The 20,624-nt window shown below is 51.6% G+C and overlaps 1 pseudogene; it reads left to right on the plus strand.

Moving 5' to 3' along the window:
- On the plus strand, window positions 323–20,484 carry LOC106502594 (annotated as a pseudogene).

A 20,624-nucleotide genomic window follows, 5' to 3' on the forward strand; every position in this document is an offset into this window, starting at 1 on the left:
ACCCGCTGTGTACACAGAGGGAGCCTGAATTCCAGCCTGAACGAAACCTTGACATTAGTACCCTCAGGTTACAAGCTGGGGTTTCCAATACCAGGGTCTGAGGCAGGAGGAAGACATAAGGGGACACAGAGGGGGAGGGTCCTGAGGGCAGAGAGCCCGGGAGAGACCCCCCTGGAGAGAGCCGAGCTGGCTGCTAGGAATAATGACGGACATTTCAATTTGAAGTCTGTTTTTTTTCCCTTCCTCTGCTGCAGTCACCTTCCTTTACCCCCTAGCTATTAGTCAGAGATCCTTACATAATTGTTTAAGTGGTGAGTCAGGGATGAAGAAAAAGGACCAGCTTCCCAGATGCCAGGTGGTGGCCAGCTGCAAGGTGAACAGGGAACCCGAGATAGGCCTCCTTTGCTCCAAGACCTCGGCCACAGAGGTCACCTTAAGAGGAAGTGGAGGTGGGTGGTGCGGGGTGGGCATTGAGCTATCTGAGTTGGACACAAGTGGAGAGGAGGAGTTGGGGACCCTCCTTCTCAGAGGTCCAGGCCTGGGGGTGCAGCTGGCAAGATGGGCCCCAAGGCAGGCCCTGCAGCTCCCCTGTGCCTTGAACATTTTGCCTGGAGCTGTTGTACTGGCCACACATGCTGTACCGCATCTGAAAAACAACACAGTCAAATATGGACAGAGGAGCCCGGCAAGCTACAGTCCAAAGTGTCGCAAAGAGTCAGACGCAAGTGACTAAGCACATCAAACATGAGTGAAAGGGGAAAAGGGAGACATGAATGACGTGGCTTGAGCTTGACGAACACAGGATTCTTTTTTGATACAATTTAGGGATGATTGTTTCCCCACTCTGGTATTCTTGCCTGGAAAATCCCATGGACGGAGGAGCCTGGTAGGCTGCAGTCCATGGGGTCGCACAGAGTCGACCTTCATCCCTGACAACTGAGCGACTTCACTTTCACTTTTCACTCTCATGCATTGGAGAAGGAAATGGCAACCCACTCCAGCGTTCTTGCCTGGAGAATCCCAGGGACGGGGGAGCCTGGTAGGAGGCCGTCTATGGGGTCGCACAGAGTCGGACACGCCTGAAGCGACTTAGCAGCAGCAGCAGCAGGGATGGTTGTTTATGTTTTCTTTGTGCATGCCTACTCAGTCACTCAGTCGTGTCCAGTTCTTTGCGACCTTATGGACTGAAGCCCACCAGGCTCCTCTGTCCATGGGATTTTTCAGGCAAGCATGCTGGAGTGAGTTGCCATGTCTTCTTCCAGGGATCTTCACAACCCAGGGATCAAACCCACATCTCCCGTGTCTCCTGCATTGGCAGGCAGATTCTTTATCATTTGAGCCACTTGGAAAGCCCGTATTTTCTTCAATGCTGCCTCATTTGGCCTTAAAATACTTTCACTACTCAGGAACTAGGAGGATAGAACATAAATGTATTGGGCAGCTAGACATAACACATTTTTCTGCAGGTTGAAGGAAAACGCACTTTATGCACTGTGCTCTGAAAATGAGTCATCTGTAGTTACACACTCTTGGAGAACCCAGGGTGGTAGTGAAAGCTGGATCTAAGCAGTGTCCACACCCCACATCTTCCTGGAGTCACAGGACCCTGGCTTTATTCCAGGCACGGAGCACCCAGCCCAACAGCACTCCCCAGCCTACCCGTGTGGCCTTCTGATTAAGCTCTGGTCAATGAAATGTAAATCCAGGGTCTGGGAGTGACTTGGGGTGGGTGTTTAAGAGTGGTGGGATAGAGGGTGCTTTAAAGGAAGTTGCCTTAGCCAGGAGGGAGATCAGCCCCTTCCAGCCGTCTGCCAGCCTGAGATGTCAATGTGATGACCAGACCTCCAACTCTCATTTTGTTCCATGAGGCAATCGTGAGGTTAGAAACTGCCGGAGTAAACAAAAGGGAGGAGGGGCCTGGGTACTGCTACTTCATCCAACTTCTGGCCTAGCTCTGGATGACCAACCTCCTGTCTCACTTTACCTAAGAATCCATTTTTGTTTTGGCTTACCCATTGTCATTTTGGATTTTCTGATGCAGTCAGTTGAATGTAATCCTAACAGAAACGGCTTGCAAAGAAGACTTCCTTCTGTAAGAGTCAGAGTGCATATTAGCCAATTCAAGACAAATGAGAAGCTTCACAATGAAGAAATCTATCATACACAGAATTCTAGAGATGTCCCTTGAAGATTCCTGTCCCTTGGTTAATTTTTTTAAGGATTTATGTATTCATTTATTTTTGGGTGTGCTGGGTCTTCTTTGCTTCCTGTGGGCTTCCTCTAGTTGCAGCTGGCAGGGCCTACTCTCCGCTGCGGTGCGCGGGCTTCTCACCGTGGTGGCCTCTCTGGTTGCAGTGCACAGGCTTCTCACTGCGGGGGCTTCAGGAGCTGCAGCACGCGGGCGCAGCGGTTGCGACCCCAGAGCTCCCATGAGCGCAGATCTCATATGAAACCCTTCCTGGACCAGGCGTCAGACGTGTGTGCCCTGCATTGGCAGGCAGATTCCTCACCACTGAGCCACCAGGGAAGTCCTGTCGCTTGGTCAGTCAATTGGATTCTATTCTAGGCACTGCTGTGATGGGACTTTGCCAGTGTAATTAAGGTCACTAATCATCTGGCTTGAAGATGGAAAGCCAGTCCCGGAACATTCAGGTGTGAGTTCCTAATCACAGACTGGGAAGCAGAGGAGCTGAGCAGCGAGAGGAGGCGGAAGAGGCAGGAGAAGTATGATAGGTGAGGAAGTCAGCGTGCGAAGGGTCGCACCGTCTCAGCTGGCTGAGGGATGCAGAGTCCCACCATGGGGAGCAAAGAGCAGCCAATACAATCTGCCCACGACTGGCAGCTGGCTGGGAATCGGGGGCCCCAGATTGAGGCCCCGCTGCCCTCTCCCCTCCTTTGGAAGCTGATGCTCCCCTGTCATCTGGGGTGAAAAGGCGCCGCTCCACTGTCTTCCCAAGAGACTGCTCCTTTGTCAACTATCTGGGGTGTCCCTGCTCCATCACCCTCTGCATCCGGAGGTGGTCCTCCTGTCTGCTCCATGCGGGGGAGGCGCGGAGCCCCACCCTCTGCATCCGGAGCCTCTGCTCCACTAGCTCTTGTATTAGGACATCACTGCCACTCTCGCGGCTTAAGGGGGTGTGAAGTGGAAATCTCTCATGCCATATCAATAAGCAAAAAAATGTCACAGCTATCAGCAATTTCTGGCCTCCAAATGTGAATGAGGGCTCCCAAAACAGATCCAGAGGATGCTGCCACTCCACCCCCAACCCCCACGCTCCCACTCCCCATACCCTCCCGCATGGTGATTGCTGAGGAGCTGGGGAATACAAGAAGCAAGGTAAACAAGGAAACAGAGTTGGCCGCAGATAGCTGAGGTGCGTGTGAAAGGAATGAATTAGCTGAGCTCAGAGGCTCGCATCTTCCCATACATAGAATGCTAAATTCCTCAACTTGAAACCTGATCTTTGATGTTCAGGCTACCCGCTACCTTTATTGCAAACTTGTCTATAGGCTATCTTCCCTGGGGGCTTCTGCTTCCTGGGGGCAGTTTTCTCAGAGCTACTCTCCCAGGCTCGGAGTCCTAAACATTCCCACCAAATAAAATAACTCTCTGTGACTATATTTTCTGGTCGACAGTCCCTGCTCCACTGTCCAGGGTGCTTTAAAGACACAGCTGCGGTGTCCTTTGTGCTCCGACGGCACTGCCCGCCATCCTCTGAACACGTGGCACAGCTCCGCGGGCCACTTCCCTGGCTTGTTCTGCTAGCGTCTGCATCTGGAGTCACTGCTCCACAGTCCTTTGCTTTTGAAGGAACTGCTCCTGTGTCCTCCGCATTCTCGTTGAGCTGGTCTACTCACCTCTGCGTTTGGGAAAGACCCCTTCACCCTCCTCTGTGTTCAGAGGAGGCGCTGGCCCACTGTCTTCTGCATTTAGAAAACACAGGGTTCCTGCCCCTCTGTCGTCTTGATTTAAAAGTCCTTCTACGCTGAAGGACCAGCTGGAGTGGAGAGCCTAAGCTACTCCATCTTGTAAAAGAACTCCATTTTGTAAAGGTTCCGGGCAAACAGACTTAGACTTTGGATGTTACCCAACCTTGCCCCACTGCTCATGAGCCAATCGGCCCTTAGGTTAAACCTCCTGACTTTGCGTTCAGGAACTTGTGATTTACCTTGAAAGTAAAAACTGATCAGGAATCCACACACAACCCTATAGAAGAAGGTAACCAATCAGTTGTCCTTCAGCCTGAACACCCCCTTTTTATCCTTTTACCTGAATATTCCCTATAAAAGCAGTGTAACCCAAAACTCAGGGCTCTTCTCCTTAGCCGCTGCGTCAGTAACGGTGGGAGCCCCAGCTCAAGCTTGGTAATAAAAACTCTCTTGCTTTTGCATCGGATATCGGCTTCCTGGTGGTCATTGGGAGATTTCACGACTTGGGCATAACATCTGGGGGCTCGTCCGGGATCTCCCATCGGCTCCACGGGAAGACCGATCCGGAGAGTTATCTGTAACTGGTAAGGTTTTTTTTTCTGCTTTTCTTTTCGTTTCTGACAAGGCCTATTTTCTGAGACTGGTATATGACTCACGAGGATGCGCCGACAGGTCACCGGTGTGGGTCGTTGGGAGACGTCCCCGACCCCCTCGGAGGGGATGGAGTGCCCCTCTTTTCTGTAGACGATAGCGGGTTGCCCCCACTGAACAGCCAAAGGCTGTTGTCCTACTTTCAGTTTTGCCTCTGGACTCCCGGAGGTCTGTTTCTTCTGTCTCTCTGTCTGTCTGTGTGGCTGTCTGTATTGTTTGTGTTAATTTACCAACATCTGATCGATCCAGGAACGATGGGGCAACGTCAGTCTAGCCCTACTCCTCTGTCTCTCATGACTGAGCATTTTAAAGAGGTCAAGATGTGCGCTCATGACCTCAGTGTAGAAATTAACAAAAATAAACTTATTACTCTTTGCAGCACAGAATGGCCATCATTCCATGTGGGCTGGCCTTCAGAAGGCACGTTTGACTTGGAAACTGCATACCGAGTCCGAGACATCATCTTCCGACCGCGGATCGGACACCCTAAGTCCCCTATATCATAGTGTGGGAAAATATCATAGTGCACCCCCCTCCTTGGGTAACATCTTTCTTGCCTCAACAGGAAGTTTCTAGCACTCAGGTGCTGGTGACACGGGTGGGAGAGAACCCGAAGAAACCCAAGGAAACTGGACTAACGGCGCCGCTATATCCCATCATGCAGGGAGGCACAGAAGAAGAACTTCTCTTTCCTCCTCCTTCCCAACTCCCCGAATCACCACCGGCCCCCGTTATCCCATCACCCAGGGGCGAAATACAGGGTGGGGGACCCGCACAAAATACTCGCCACAGGCAAGCCCTACCCCAGGACGGACCGGCAGACTCGACAACTGCCCTCCCCTTACGAGAGGCCGATCCCCCTGATGAGGAAGGAAACCAACCTCATCAATACTGGCCCTTTTCTACTAGAGACCTATATAACTGGAGATCCCCAAATGCTAAGTTTTCAGATAACCCTAGAGATCTAACTAACCTTCTGGAGACTGTGTTTTTACTTATCAGCCCACCTGGGATGACTGCCAACAATTGCTCCAGATGCTCTTCAGCACAGAAGAGAGAGAGAGAATACAGAATGAGGCCCGGAAAAGGGTCCCAGGGGCAAATGGGGAACCCACCACTAACATAGATGAAATTAACCTCTCGTTTCCTTCATCACGACCTGATTGGAACTATAACACGGCACGAGGTAAGGAGAGGCTCCGGGTCTACCGCCAGACTCTCGTGGGGGTGCTTAAGGCCGCTGCAAGGAAACCTGCTAACTTAGCTAGAGTATGAAATGTTGAGCAGGGCCCCACCGAAAGTCCAGCAGCCTTCCTGGAGAGGCTAATGGAAGAAGCCCATGGACCCAGAAGCGGAAGGCAGCCAGGCTGCTCTAATAATGCACTTTGTCAACCAGGCGGCTCCCGACATTAGAAAGAAGCTCCAAAAATTAGAGCGCCTGGGCGAAACGAGCATCCAGGATCTAACAACAGTGGCAGAAAGGGTCTACAACACCGCGAAACCCCAGAAGAAAAGCAGGCCAAAGCGGCAGACCGCCAAACCCGTAATACGGCGCGCATCCTGCTGGCTGCAACGGTTCCTGACTCGGAAAAGAGGGAGCGCCAGCTGCGCCGGCTGGCCGCTGAAGGCAAGAGCCGCCCCCGAACGCAACCAACACTGGGAAAAAACCAACGTGCCTATTGTAAAGAAGAGGGACGTTGGGCTAAAGAATGCCCCCAAAAGATGAAGGGACCACAAAAGACCCCCATCCTGGCCGTCGGAGAGCTGAGCGATTAGGGGGGACGGGGTTCGGTGCCCCTCCCCGAACCCAGGGTAACCCTAAGAGTGGAGGGGACCCCAGTTGACTTCCTTGTTGATCTGGGGCTCAATATTCGGTTTTGTTGAAGCCCCAGGGAAAACTGGCTGGAAAGACCTCTTGGGTACGGGGGGCCCCTGGAATGAAACAATACCAATGGACTACCCGAAGATCCGTGGACTTGGGTGCGGGCCGGACATCCCACTCTATCATGGTCATTCCGGAATGCCCCTTCCCGCTGTTGGGAAGAGACCTGTTAACCAAAATGGAGGCCCAGATTCATTTCCTCCCGGGAGAGACTGAAATACTTGATCAGGCGGGCAGGCCAATACAAGTATTAACTATTCAGTTAGAAGATGAATATCGGCCGCACCAGAAACCTACATCGCCCCCGGTGGACATTCAAAAATGGCTAGATGAATTCCCCGAGGCATGGGCCGAAACAGGGGGAACCGGCTTCGCCAGACACCGCCCTCCTGTGTACATAGAACTCAAGCCAGGGGCTGACCCGGTCCAGGTCAGACAATACCCCATGACCCTAGAGGCCCAACAGGGGATCACCCCCCATATCCACAGGTTCCTAGCCCAGAAAATCTTGAGACCCTGCCAGTCGGCTTGGAACACCCCCCTGCTCCCCGTCAAAAAACCAAATTCTTGTGACTATCGGCCAGTGCAGGATTTACGAGAGGTCAACCGCCGGGTATTAGACATTCATCCCACTGTGCCAAACCCTTACAATCTCCTGAGCTCCATCCCACCGGACCATCACTGGTACACGGTCTTGGATTTAAAGGACGCTTTCTTCAACCTTCCCCTGGCACTCAAGAGCCAGGACCTTTTTGCTTTTGGATGGTCAGGCCCAGAAGAAAGAATCAACGGCCAGCTGACCTGGACCCGGCTGCCACAGGGCTTTAAAAACTCTCCCACCATCTTTGACGAGGCCCTCCATGAAGATCTGGGTGAGTTCAGACAACAACACCCCCAACTAACCTTGTTACAGTATGTAGATGACCTCTTAATTGCAGCAAAAGACCAACAGACTTGCCTTATGGGCGCCCGAGAACTATTGCAGACCCTTGGAAAATTAGGGTACTGAGCCTCAGCCTAAAAGGCTCAGATATGCCAGCCAGAGGTCACCTACCTAGGATATGTACTAAGGGAAGGGCAGAGATGGCTGTCAGAGGCACGGAAGGAGACGGTACTCAGAATCCCTACCCCAGACTCACCTCGGAGGGTAAGAGAATTTTTAGGGTCCGCTGGTTCTGCCGTCTCTGGATCCCAAATTATGCAGAACTGGCTAAACCCTTATATGAAGCCACAAAAAGTACCACACCTTTCAATTGGACAGAGCGGATGGAGACCGCTTTCAAGACTATTAAAACAGCTTTGCTGTCAGCCCCCACCTTAGGGTTGCCTGACATTACAAAACCCTTTCTCCTGTACGTAGATGAAAAACAAGGAGTGGCAAAGGGGGTACTGGTGCAGCACCTGGGACCTTGGAAGCGGCCGGTGGCTTACTTGTCTAAACGCCTAGACCCCGTGGCGTCAGGCTGGCCCCCATGCCTCCGCATGATTGCGGCAGTGGCCCTAATGGTAAAGGATTCAGATAAACTGACACTGGGGCAAGAATTGCATATCACTGCTCCCCACGCCATTGAGGGCATGCTAAAACAACCCCCAGATAGGTGGATCAGCAACGCTCGGCTGACCCACTACCAGGGACTACTGCTAAACCCTTCCAGAATCATCTCTCTGCAGCCCACTGCTCTCAATCCGGCTACGCTGCTTCCTAACCCGGATCTGGAAGCCCGGATCCATGACTGCAGCGACATACTAGCCCAGGTACATGGAACGCGAGAGGACTTACAAGATCACCCTCTAGCGGATGCTGAAGTTACCTGGTATACGGATGGAAGCAGTTTCGACCGAGATGGGCTCAGGTATGCAGGGGCAGCCGTAACCACAGAAACCCAAATCGTGTGGCGGAAGCACTACCTCCAGGCACTTCAGCTCAAAGGGCTGAACTAATCGCCCTAACAAAAGCCCTTCAGTTGGGAAAGGACAAAAAACTTAACATTGTTACGGATAGCCAATACACCTTTGCTACTGCCCATATACACGGAGCCATCTACAGAGAGGCCTCCTCACGGCCGAAGGTAAAACCATCAAAAATAAAGAAGAAATAAAAGCCCTCCTTGCGGCATTATGGCTGCCTAAAAAATTAGCTATAATACACTGCTCGGGACACCAAAAGTCAGACACTCTGACTTCAAAGGGAAACAATTTGGCGGACAGAGCAGCCCGAGAGGCAGCCCAGGGCACCGTGATAGAAGCCACCCTTCAATTGCCCGACCCTGGGAGCCCCATACTGCCAGCTCTACCCAACTACTCACCAAAAGACTTGGACTGGATAAAAAGTTTGCCTACGGCTTAACAACTGGCCAGGTGGTGGAGGGCAGCGGACAGCTCCCTAATCCTCCCAGAAGAACTAGGAAAGCAGGTGCTGCTAAAGATGCACCACGCCACTCACCTGGGAACCCGCAAGATGCAGGACCTGATTAGACATGCCAAGATTACCATGAAGAACGTCAGGTCAACGATAGAAGATATAGTATTCAACTGCAAGGCCTGCCAGCTCACTAACGCTGTCCCTCATCTGACCAGCCAAGGACCTAGAGAACGCGGGAGCCGGCCAGGAGCCTACTGGGAGGTGGACTTTACTGAGGGAAAACCGGGTAAATATGGATATAAATATCTGCTGGTGTTCATAGATACCTTTTCAGGGTGGGTAGAAGCTTTCCCCACCAAGAGAGAGACAGCACAGTTGGTGGCCAAAAAGCTGATTGAATGGTTCGGGTTTCCTGCACAGGTGGGGTCAGACAATGGGCCAGCCTTTGTATCACAGGTAAGCCAGGGAGTAGCCCGGGCCTTGGGGACTGAATGGAAGCTGCATTTCGCTTACAGACCTCAGAGCTCAGGACAGGTAGAAAGGATGAATAGAACTCTTAAAGAAACATTAACAAAACTAGTTGTTGAGACTGGCGGGGACTGGGTGGCTCTCCTCCCCTTTGCCCTATACTGGGTACAAAACCCCCCCTACCAATTGGGACTTACAGCCTACGAAATTATGTATGGGATACCTCCCCCAGTAATTCCTAATCTAAAAATAGAGGTACTCAAAGAGATAGATGATCAAAGATTACTTTTTTGTCTCCGGTCCTTACAATACTCCCACAGGGGCACATGGAAGAGGCTTAAGGCATTATATGAATCAGGCCCTCCACCTGAACCCCACCGCTACCAGCCAGGAGATTGGGTGTACGTGCACCATCATCGTCAAGAAACCCTAGAGCCCAGGTGGAAGGGGCCTTTCCTAGTCGTCTTGACAACACCTACTGCTCTCAAGGTTGACGGCATCTCCGCTTGGGTTCACTACACCCACGTACGGCCTGCGGACCTGTTCGCCTTATGAGAAGAATTCCTCCCCCAGTGGAAGACCAAACTGGACAAAACCAACCCACTCAAACTAAAGCTATAGCGATGGTAAAAGTACTCTTTGTACTGTTGTCCCTACGGCTTAGTGTTGCCAGTAATCCTCATCAACCCATGAATTTGACTTGGATCATTCTGAGTGCAACTACCGGGGAAGTAATTAACTCTCCCTCGGCCATCTATCCTAAAAACACTTGGTGGCCGGATTTAGAATTTGACCTTTGTCTTCTGGCTGCGGGATCTTGGGACATCGGCGATTGGGAAGTAAAAACGCCAGGAAAACCAGAATGCGGGGCCAGCATTAATCGCTGTAATACCCGACCACCTACCAACTCAGGACCTGGATGCAGCCACCCCATTCAACAGGCGGCCTTGGGGGACACTGCCCTCTACGTGTGCCCCGGGGAAAGACAAACCGGACGACAGTTAATAACTGTGGGGGGCAGATAAATTTTACTGTGCCGTTTGGGGGTGCGAGTCTACTGGGACTATTGACTGGGAACCCCCTACTAGAGGAGACTTGATCACTTTGAGTCGCGTCCCAGGGCCCGCCGGACTGACTCTGACTAGAAGACATGAGGGGGGATCTCTCATTGCAGGGCCCTGTGTAGGGTTTCTTTGTAACCCAGTTAGATAGATGGTGACTGCAGCCATGAAATTAAAAGACACTTACTCCTTGGAAGGAAAGTTATGACCAACCTAGATAGTATATTCAAAAGCAGAGACATTATTTTGCCGACTAAGGCCCGTCTAGTCAAGGCTATGGTTTTTCCTGTGGTCATGTATGGATGTGAGAGTTGGACTGTGAAGAAGGCTGAGCGCCAAAGAACTGATGCTTTTGAACTGTGGTGTTGGAGAAGACTCTTGAGAGTCCCTTGGACTGCAAGGAGATCCAACCAGTCCATTCTGAAGGAGATCAACCCTGGGATTTCTTTGGAGGGAATGATGCTAAAGCTGAAGCTCCAGTACTTTGGCCACCTCATGTGAAGAGTTGACTCATTGGAAAAGACTCTGATGCTGGGAGGGATTGGGGGCAGGAGGAGAAGGGGACGACCGAGGATGAGATGGCTGGATGGCATCACGGACTCGATGGACATGAGTCTGAGTGAACTCCGGGAGATGGTGATGGACAGGGAGGCCTGGCGTGCTGCGACTCATGGGGTCGCAAAGAGTCGGACACGACTGAGCGACTGAACTGAACTGAACTGGACTTAAATTCTCAGCTAAAGGAAAGAGGTTCCCTAGCTGGGAGGCGGGACAATCTTGGGGCCTCCGGCTATATCAATCTGGGTATGATAATGGATTATTATTCACTATTAGGCTGAAAGTACAACCCATCCAGACAGGCCCAAGCCGAGGCATAGGGCCTAATCCTGTCTTAGTGCCCTGAGAACCTACCCAGGCACCTCCTGAGCCCAGCCTTCCAATACAAACAACCCTCCTCAGATCAACTTTACAGAAGCCGATGTCAGAGATGATCAGCCCGATGTTAAAGACGATCAAGACCCGTTATTTGACATGATAGTTAGTACCTATCGGGTCCTGAACTCCACCCGTCCAGACCTGACCGATGGTTGCTGGTTGTGTTATGACATCAAACCCCCTTATTATGAAGGCATAGCTGTCCTGGGAAATTACATCCAAACAAAAGACCACAGGGCCTGCCGCTGGCAGCAGAGAGGGGACGCAAGATTAACCCTCCAAAGAGTGACAGGACAGGGCCTCTGTATAGATGTTCCCCGAGCCTACTGGCACTTATGCAATACCACAGACTCTGTAGAAACAACTGAATACCTAATACCTCCCCAGGAAAATTGGTGGGCATGTTCCACGGGCTTAGCACCTTGTATACGTGGGCAAGTGTTGAAGGACTCAGAAGACTTCTGTGGGTTAGTACTACTCTAATGATGAATTCCTTCAATGACTGGGAGACTCTCACTGAGTCAAAAGAGAACGAGTCATGGCTTTAACCCTCACAGTCTTGTTGCGGTTGGGAGCAGCCGGGGCAGGGACCGGAATATCTTCTTTAGTGCTACCAAATCAACACTATTCCAGCCTAAGGACAGCCATTGATCTTGATATCGAGACTAGAAAGCTCAATTAGTCACCTTCAAGAATCATTGAGTTCCCTGGCAGAAGTAGTACTACAAAACAGAAGAGGGCTAGACCTGGTTTTTCTCCAACAAGGAGGTCTCTGCACCACGCTAGGAGAAGAGCGCTGCTTCCACGTGGACCACTCAGGGGTACTCAGGGAATCTCTGGCCAAAATAAGGGAGGGACTGAATCAGAGAAACAGAGAAAGGGAAAAGTCTCAGAGTTGGTTTGAATCCTGGTTCAGTTCCTCTCCCTGGCTCACGACCCTCATATCTTCTCTGGCCGGGCCCCTGATCACTTTACTCTTGCTGCTCACCTTCGGACCGTGTCTACTAAATAAGTTAATAAACTTTATCAAAGGCCGCATCAACATGGTGCAGCTCATGGTGCTTAGGTCCCAGTATGCAGCCCTACCAAACCCACCCCTGGCAAAAGACAATATAAAGCTAACCACACACCCATGATTGGGTCTGTTTTGGGTCCTTGAGAAGCGGGGAATGGAGAGCCTAAGCTACCCCATCTTGTAAAAAAACTCTATTTTGTAAAGGTTCCAGGCAAACAGACTTAGACTTTGGATATTACCCAACCTTGCCCCACTGCTCACGAGCCAATCGACCCTTAGGTTAAACCTCCTGACTTTGCGTTCAGGAACTTGTGATTTACCTTGAAAGTAAAAACCGATCAGGAATCCACACACAACCCTATAGAAGAAGGTAACCAATCAGTTGTCCTTCAGCCTGAACACCCCCTTTTTATCCTTTTACCTGAATATTCCCTATAAAAGCAGTGTAACCCAAAACTCAGGGCTCTTCTCCTTAGCCGCTGTGTCGGTAACGGTGGGAGCCCCAGCTCGAGCTTGGTAATAAAAACTCTTGCTTTTGCATCGGATATCGGTTCCCTGGTGGTCATTGGGAGATTTCGCTACTTGGGCATAACAGGAGCGAGGTAGGGGCCCCCCTGCTTTGATCACTGACTCGTCTGCTTCCTAGCCTGCATGGCAGCACACCCCAAAGAGCTCACTGTGGCCTCACTGACCGCCAGAAGCCCGCTAAGGAACCCCAAAGGCTGCTGGACCTTGGCAGGGACGTCTCCCCATCTCCAAACATTCTGGGGACAGGTGTTACTCCCCCAAATACCAGTTGGCCCACAAGTAACTGAAGTCTTCCCAAAAGGTGGTTCTGTGGGGCCCAGTCTCCTCTCTGCCCCCCAGTTGCTTCCTGCCCCCCCCCCCGCACACCCTGAGGATGGCTGCTCACAGGTACTCCCCACACCTACACCGATGTGGTACCTGAAGCCTGGCTCAGTGGTTACAGTGGGGAGAAGGTGGGGATGGCCACAGGCAGGGATAGAGTCCTGACACCCCCTCCCCGTGTTCCCGCAGGAAGTCTCCTGAGTGCGTGAGGATATGGGCTGCACTCCTGTGAGGGGGGCTGGGACCACCCATGGCAATGGCTCTCAGGTCACTCTCAGGACATCAGAACCCCCGGGGAGTGCAGGAACCCACATCCACCTGAGCGCCACCCCTAGAAACTTGCAACCCAGGCCTCTGCATGTGATTTAGCTTGGGGCATCTGCAGCCTATTGAGACTCTCTAGACCACCCCCAGCCTTGTCTCTGCTCTTCTTGCTGGCTGAGCCCAAGACTCCTGTGCAGATGACAGCTCTCTTTGCAGCCCTGAAAAGCCCAGTTCCTGCTGAAGTTTCAGGACTTGCACCTTACGAGGGAGAGAAGGTCTCCTGTGGGAATGATTGCTTTTGCCATTATCCCCATTCCTCAAAAGTTGGCATTATGGGGCTTCTTTGGTGGCTCAGTGGTAAAAATTCTGCCTGCCAATTCAGCAGACATGGGTTTAATCCCTAGTCTGGAAGGATCCCACATGCCACGGAGCAGCTAAGCCCATGTGCCACAAATACTGAGCCTGTGCTCTAGAGTCTGGGGGCCACAACTACTGAAGCCCGGTGCCCCTAGAGCCCCCGCTCTGCAACAAGAGATGCCACAACAATGAGAAGCCCCTGCACCGCAACGAAGAACAGTCCGCACTCTCCACAACTAGAGAAAAGCCTGCACAGCAAGAAAGACCCAGCACAGCAAGAAAGACCCAGCACAGCCAAAAACAAATGAATAAATACAACATTCTTAAAAACGAGAAGCTGGCATCACTTCAGGTGAGGGCACATGACTCAGAAGCCCCACGGTTTTACGTGGCTTCCTTACGTTGTAGGGGCACAGCTAAGTCACAGTGTGCTAAGTCACTCAGTCATGTCCAACACTTTGTGACCCCATGGACTGTAGCCCGCCAGGCTCCTCTGTCCATGGGATTCTCCAGGCAAGAATACTGGAGTGGTTGCCACGCCCTCCTCCAGGGGATCTTCCCAACCCAGGGATCAAACCCATGTCTCTTATGCCTTCTTCATTGGCAGGAGGGTTCTTTACTGCTAGCACCACCTGAGAACTGCTATGCAATTTGTACTCCTAGGTGAATATGTCCACACTTTGTTTTGTGGTACTTGTGTTAATTAGCATCAATGCATACCTTGGCGAGCCTTCACTTTGGATTTGGACTTCTTTAATGAAATGGCCCTTAATACTTTGGCCACGTGATGCAAAGAGCCAACTCATTGGAAAAAACCCTGATGCTGGGAAAGATTGAGGGCAGGAGGAGAAGGGGGTGAGATGGTTGGAAGGTATCACTGATTCAATGGACATGAACTTGGGCAAACCCTGGGAGATAGTGAGGGACAGAGAAGCTTGGCGTGCTGCAGTCCATGGGTCACAGAGTCAGACGTGACTTGGCAACTGAACAACAACAATGAAATGAGGGCGAGGGCAGTTCTACCTGTAAATCACCCAGAGAGGAAAGCATCCTACCTCCTGAGACTGCAGACTCACCACCGCGGGGCTGGCTGTGGGAGTGCAGGAGTGCCTGTGACCTCTCAGGGGTCAGGGGGTTCCTATGTCCTCACCCAGGGCCTGGGGGGCCCCAACTCGTTCAGCCCCATCATCAGCCTGGGGAAATAGGAGCTGCATGGAAATGGGGGAATGGGGCTGGTGTGGAGCCCTGAGAGGGCTGCAGTGCCCATCCTCGTCCTTGGCGGCCGTGAGCAGCCTCTGTGGCCCAGTCTGCAGTGGGGCAGAAAGGTGCACGAGGGGCTGGGGACAGGCAGGGCAGGTCTCTTGGCTGCTTGCAGCATGGAAGACCAGAAGTCAAGGAGGTCTTTTCCTTGACACTCCTGTCCTTCTGAGGCCTGAGGGGTGGTCCTGTCCTGGGCACAGGTGGCCGCCCCTGGCATGGTGCTCTGGTCCTGCTTCACCTAGTCATGGCCATCACCAGAGGGACTTAAAGTTCCAGAGTCCGGTTGAGCAGCGCGGGACAATGGCCCTAGGCCTCCACAGGGGAGACCTTTGACCCCTCAGGCCGGCTCCCCTTCCAAAGGCATCTTAGCTGTCTCACCCTTGCGGTCAGCTGGTCCTTCGTGGTCTTTTATGTTTCCACAAACAGTTATGGATCTAGGAATCTGTAAAATGGCTATTTCAGTTCTCCCGCTCCATTTCATGCTGAACAGTTGAACCACCTCCTGCCCCCGGCCCAGTGGATGGAGATTCTTTTGAAGCTTCCTTCTGTCATCAGGACCACACCACTTTCCTCCCCAGTTTCATGCAGTTGGCATCAGGCAGGAGACAGGTTCTGATTCAAAGCAGGCACTATGGCACGTGAAACTTCCCTGTAGACTTTATTGTGTTTTTTAAAAAGTCTTTTTAAAAAAACGTTCATTTGGCTGCACTGGGTGCTGGTTGCAGCATGCCGGATCTTTAGTTGTGAACTCCTAGTTGTAGCATGTGGGCTCTAGTTCCCTGACCAGGGATTGAACCTGGGCCCCTGCACTGGGAGTGTGGAGCCTTAACCACTGGGCCCACCAGGAAAGACTCCCTGTAAGCTTTAGGTATTGTTTGTTCCCCACTCTCCATGACGTCACTCATCTCCTGGTCATGGCTGGGTGGGCTTATCTTTGGGGCCACCCCCCTCTTCCAGCCCTCCACTCCTAAGCCTGTGTCCCTGCAGAGCTGTATCGTGGGGACAGAGGGTGGAGCCACTTCTTCCTGGATACAATATAAGATCTAGTTCTTTAAGATTTTTAGCCTGGAACTGCTGGGCACCTGGATGGAGCTCCTGGGGGTCTGCTTCGTGCTGCTGTTGTGAGCACTCAGTGAGAAGAAACAGATGCACGGCACCTCTAGGGGCGCTCTCTTCGGGCTGGACCACGGTGGCCTGGGGGAGGCTGTTTCAGGTTGGCACCGTCAGTGTCTCGCTGCTTGAGCTCAGGATGTGGCTTGTGGTTCTTTGGTCTCTGGCACCAACAGATCCGGGAGAACAGGCAGCCTTGGGCTGGCAGGACAGCCTTCTCTGCCCTCAGACCCATGGTCTGATCCCTGGCCGGTGTGCAGCAGGGGAGGGCTCTGACCAGAGCCCATCGGGGCAGAGCAGGGAGCACTCAGTGGCTTCCTATTTCAGCCCCTAGCCCTCCCGAGGCCCAGCTCCACTTCCCCTTGCGTGGGCTCCTCAAATGCCCTGTATCCCTGTATAAATGCTCACTTTAAAATCTCTAAGTGGGTCTCTGGTTCTTGCCATCAAAAGAGGGTTGACTAAGGCAAAGCTGATCTGTCCCCTGGCATGATTTTCAAGCCATCGACTCAGAGGTAAAGAACGAGCGGGAGGAGCCCGCTCTGTCTGCTGCTTCCTCCCGTTTCCAGGGCAGGCAACGAGGCAGCCAGAGGGCCCCCTGGTGTCCTTGGGCCCAGCTCCCGCCCCGCAGGTCTCCACCTCCACACTCCCCTCCCTCCCAACCTCAAGGCCTGTGAGATTGGGGAACTACCAACTTCCGACGATGTGTGAGGTCAAGTGTAGGAAAGTGGCCCCGGAAATATTCCCAAGGTAATGAGCGTCAGTCGATCCCAGACCAACCAAGGAATGTCCATGGATGGTAGCGGGTCCCAGGGATAGCAGGAGGAAGGGACGGGCAGGTGTGCCCAGGAGGTGTGACTACAAGGGGGCGGGAGCAGGACAGAGCCTCCTTTGGACCCCCTTCCTGATTCTAGAAGCCCTCCGGCCCCCGCCTGCCAGCTCCACACCCTTAAAGGCTGCTGCAGGGGTAACCCCGTGGCCCAGAGGCCCAGCCCCCACACAGCCTGCTTGGTCTGCTCTTCCTAGGAATTCAATTATAGCAGCAATTTCCTCTCTTCCTCTGCCCAGCACCCAGGGCTGCCCCACTGAGCCTCACCTGCTCTCCCAGGTGGGGCTGGGGGAGGGAGGAGACTGGAGCCACCAGCCGATCTGACGATAGACTGCTTAGATTGCTTCATCAGGATCTGGCTCAGGAGGGAGACTCGCTTGACCACTGCCTTGGCACAGTCCCTACTTCCGAGCCTCACTTGGCCCACCTATCAAATAGGCAGATTCAGTATCTCTATCAACCCTCCTTGCCCTAAAGGAGGCTTGGTGTGTTTTGCTTTTTCTTGGGGAAATTCTTTTTTTTTTTTTAATGTTTATTTATTTATTTGGCTGCAGTGAGGTCTTAGGTGAGGGCCACGGGATCTAGTTCCCCAGTCAGGGATCAAACCCTGGGCCCCCTGCACTGGGCACACGGAGTCTTAAGCCACTAGACCAAGAAGGAAGTTCCACTGGGGAGACTCTTATCTTGAAAGTGCAGTGTTTTTGTTAGAGACACAGGAAAATTAGCTTAATAATGTTGTAGCCATGCGTTCCAGGAAACAAACTCACTGAGAAGGACAATGCAGATAGTGGAGTGCAGTTTATTACACCGGCGGGCCCAAGGCAGAGTCTCCTCTTAGCCAAGGACCCCGACCAGCATTCGTGAAAATCTTTTATACCCATGTGTACGTGTCTGAACCCACCACTCCAAATTCCTTGAGATTTACATAAACCAAAGAAAATACAACCCCAGTAAGCCCGTCATTCACGTGCTGTGTGCTCATGTGCTCAAACAGTCAAACAGTTAGCCAATAATCAATATGCCTGAGGTTACGCTCCGATTGATACAGAAAAATGTATGGCCTGTCTGGAGGAAGGGGTGATTAGTGTATGCTTTCTCTTAGGCGATGAGTAACCTAGATCCGATCTTCAAGGTTCCCCTGTCTGGAGGGGGTCTTATCCTTCTGTTGTTGTGTTCATAGGCACTGAACACAGAGTTCAGAGTCCACTGGAAAGGTGGCCGAGCATGATCAGCATGAACAGGCCTAAGATGGAGTCCAGGCCCTAAGAGTTCCTTCTTCATTCCCCTCTCTTGATGCTCTTAACTCATATTATGAGCATCATTCATAAGGATATATTGCACCCTGGCTCTCCAACCGCCAATTTGGGAGAATGACATCAACCTTCGGGTTACAGAGTTCATAATACATTGTAAAATTCAGGGTCCACAAAGCAGAACTATCAAGACAACTACAACAGTGGTAAATATAGTTTTCCACCCATCGCCCTTCACCCAAGATAGGACAGAAGTCCAGAAAGGGATGTTTCCATTTGACATTGCTTTTACCCGGTTTTCATGTCATCTAAAGCAGTCGATACATCGCCAGATAAGTCAGGAATGTATACACAGCATTCAACCTTAATTATAGCACAAGTTGTGAGTATGTCCACAGCCATTCTGTTATGAATTACCGCTTTTCTCATTTGGATTTGCTCTTCATTTAAGGCTTGGGTGGCTTTTGTTCTATCCAGGAGGGCCTGTTGTGTGAAATTAGTCAAGGCCTCTGCTTTAATCACGATATCTGTTGTCCCTGTAGAGGGTACGAATAAGGCAGCAATATACTCGTATCATTGAAACACGGATCTTGTCCACGTAGCGTGTAAACAAGGTAGATTTACCGGGGCTACCGGGGTAGATTTACAACAAGTAGGTTAGGCTTTTGTTACACTGGCATTTATATCAAAGGTAACCCCATGACCCGAGTCTATTGACTGTAGGTCTTACACCAAGAGAGCAAGGAGAGGTTATGATTGGCAAGAGAGAGGAAAGTCTCTTTTTGTCATCCCAGAAAAGAGCAGAGTGGTTTAAACTCTCCTTGGCAGAGTGGTGACACCCTCCAAGGAATTCCATCCCTCACTGACAGAGGCACAGCCCTACATACCCAGCAGTTGGGAGTATTGTGGAAGTCTGCGTAGGAAGGTGCCCATGAGATGAAAACATTGTCCTGAGTTGAAACGGAAGTTAAATTCAAAATCACGTTGATGAGGCCAAGCAGCAGGAGTTGATTGTGCGGCTTCATCCTGAATGGGCTTGTCCGGGATCTTCTTTTCTTCCTTCTTAAGGATGGTCTTAGTCTCTCGAGGGTGAGTGGGGTCCCTCTGTGCAGTCCACTCAGCGTTTTTTGGGTCTGCGTGGTATGTTCTCTTCACCCTCGTATGATGGATCCAAGGGACAATACCTGCAAATTTAACTGCAGTAGGGGTAGTCAGAATAACATGAGGGCCCTTTCACCAAGGGGCTAGCAAATCACGTTTCCAATCTTTGACCCATACTTGGTCACCAAGCGTAAACTCATGAATCTGTTCCCCAAGGGGGAACGGCACCCTTTCTTGTACAAACTTAGTTACCCGATTTATTACCTTACCCAGTTCCATCTGCTGTAAAATCCTATCCCCCATTACCTGAGGCAAATTTGTTGACACCTGTTTTATTATGGGAGGGGGCCTCCCATACACAGTTTCCTATGGAGAATAGCCTTGAGACTGTGGGGTCATCCTGAGCCTGAGCAGAGCCGTCGGAAGCAAGTCCACCCAGGAGCATCAGTCTCTATGCTCCACTTGGAGAGGCTCTTAAATGTCCGGTTGGTTCATTCCACCATCTGAGAACTCTGGCCTATATGCAGTGTGCAGTTTCCATTTGATGTTTAAAGTTTTGCTCACTTGTTGTACTAAATCAGCTACAAAAGCCGGGTCATTGTCTGAACCAATGCTGGTTGGAAGTCCAAATCTGGGAACTATTTCCCTAAGCAGGCAGCGGGCTACTTCTGATGCTCTTTCAGTCCAGTAGGAAAAGCTCCTACCCATCCCTAGAACGTACATCCCACGACCAGCAGGTAATGGTGGTGTCGGTGAGGTTTCATTTCAGTGAAGTCCACTCCCAGGTGTTCAAAGGGCAGCGTGCCTTTCCGCTAAATACCCAGAGGTTTTTGTCTGAATACCTGAGAGGCAGCATTAACCTGTGAGCAGGCAGCATGGCCTAGGTGGGTCACTTGGTGTGTTTGGCTTACCAGAGTGTGTGCCAGCTCCTCCAGTACCAATAATTTGCCACTTGGCAATTCCCACCACCCCTTTTCAGTCTTGATGGCCCCTTCCGCTTTGGCTAACCTGACAGCCGTTTTCCTTGTTTTATCAGGCTGGTGCCATCAGTATACAGGACCCAACTAGGGTCTGGAACTTTGTGTCCTGCTTTAAAACAAACCCCAGATACCTTTCCTCCTCCTTGCAGGTCTGTGCCTTCTTCTTCGACACCCGGTGACCTGCTTCCATCAGCAGCTGGAGCAATGCTTTTGTCCTTCCCAGCACTTTTCCTTGGTCTCAGAGGCCAGCAGCAGGTCATCCCCACATTGTAGGAGCCAACATCCATACTCTTCCAGATGGAGTGAGTTCAGGTCAGAA

Source organism: Capra hircus, chromosome 11, assembly GCF_001704415.2.
Source record: "Capra hircus breed San Clemente chromosome 11, ASM170441v1, whole genome shotgun sequence".
NCBI lineage: Eukaryota > Metazoa > Chordata > Mammalia > Artiodactyla > Bovidae > Capra > Capra hircus.